Genomic DNA, 2,063 nt, shown 5'->3' on the forward strand with positions numbered 1-2,063 from the left:
AGAGCATTTGCGCATTTTCGACTCTTTTCACCTTTGTTTTTAGACACTTACTGCTTTCACTTTTCTTTTAAATGATGCCACTCGATTACGTTATAATACTTTCAATCTTTAATAAGATTTTTTAATTTGTTCACAAATTCGAGCTATTAAATTGTTTTGAATAAGATTTTAAGCAATATTTCCGAAACTGCAAAATATGTGCGGATGATTGAAAAGGCGCGAGGATCACAGCGGCGATGCGTCGGCTTCGTTTGCAAATCAAAACGAGACTGCGCCCAAGCCTAAGACGATGACCCTTTTTACGAGTGTGGCGTGTGTTTGCGTGTGTGGATATGATCTCGCGTGTGGGTGGTGTTGATGTGTGGGTCCTGTGGAATTTGGATTCTGTGTGTCTAGTGTATTGGTGTAGTGGCATTAGGGGGGGCGGCTTATCTCATTTAGAAAGACTTTTTTTGATTTGCACTTGAAAAAAATGATGTGTTCCAATTGACTTGAAAATTRGCATGAGTTGTCACATTTTCCGTTTATAGCGTGGCTAGAGCGTTGTAACTGTATAACAGTGTGACCAAAGTGTGGTCAATGTATTGGCAATTTTATAATAATAGTGTGACTAGAGTTTGGCTAGAGTGTGCAATTGGCAATCCGTAACACGAAACAATAAGTWCATATCAACGGGTATACTTCAACATTTATGTAGGAAATAAGTAGACACTGGAAAATTTGTTGTAAGCAAGTATATATTGATTCAGTTGTATCTTCATTCACATTCAAAAAGCAACTGTCCAGTTTATCCGTTGTCGGGTACGCGTCTTGCATATTCGTCAAGTTGGGATTGACTACGGCTGCCATAGSATGGTTGCATTCTTTCGTATTTATGTAGTTCAAGTTAAAAATGTAAGTAATAGTTGTTTAGTTAGAAATGTAAGTAAATAATAATATATTTATATATAAATATGTCTGTCCGCTTCGAGTCGTCCGTCCTTGTCCGTCTCCTACATTTATATATTATTTTTCATTAATACTCTTTGTTATTTTTCCAAATTTACATTTTTTWACTGTTTCTTTGTACACAACGTCTTCAATACACTTTATTATTTCAATTTTTAGAGTTTAAAAGTTTTCTCTATTGCCTACACTCATACGCACCGAATCACAAGTTTTTTACATTACTGTTAAATTTATATTATTTGCAATCGTTTTATTAAAATTGTCTTTTAATGCTCAAAATTTTTCAATTYTCAAAGTTCGTTTCTGATGAGTCCGCAAATTTGTAGGAACTCTTTTCTTATATAATATTAAATGAAACACTTTTTTAATTGGTATAACGATACGTTTTCCTTTATTAGATACGATTTGCAACTGTACGTTATCGTTTGTCATCAGTAAGCGTTATGCTTTTTCAGAATTGCATTCATTAGATCTGTTCGGATCGTGTTGTCGGAAATTCTCCTACATGTATGTAATAATGAGTCTCGTGTTGGCAAGGGACATTACTCAATATGTAATTGTGAATTAATTAGTATTTTAAAATCACGGCATATTCTAATCGACCCATCTGGTTTTGGTCTTAAGACAATTGGTGACGCCCAATTACTGAATTTAACTGATTTCAAAATTCCGGTAATAATGAGCCTATCTGCTTCCTCACAAATTTTTGAAATTYGTGCGAATAGTATTCGCTTACTTTTATGAAATTTTAGCTTGGCAGTGGCGTRCTTATGAATACTTGCTGGAAAATTTTGTGGTATAAGTTGCATTTGTCAAACTCCAAGGGTTGACAACTATGAACACTGAAATTTTAAAYATTGGAACTCGTGTCATCCATTTATTCCTAAGATTACCGATCCTTTTGTAGATCTGGTTCAGATCCACGCCTAGCCACAGCTTCAGTATTTTTTTGATGAGCTGCCAGTTGTCTGGTTGAGGGATGATTATTATAGKGTCCTTTGCTTCCCCTTGTATAGTTAGATGAACAATTATCCTTATTTTTATTTTTGGAGTTCACTGTTGTTGATTGTGGATAGTAAATACTTCGCACTACTGAAGAACGAGGTGATGGTTAC

This window comes from Bactrocera latifrons, unplaced genomic scaffold (genome assembly GCF_001853355.1).
Source record: "Bactrocera latifrons isolate USDA-ARS-PBARC rearing strain unplaced genomic scaffold, ASM185335v1 scaffold_460, whole genome shotgun sequence".
Lineage (NCBI taxonomy): Eukaryota > Metazoa > Arthropoda > Insecta > Diptera > Tephritidae > Bactrocera > Bactrocera latifrons.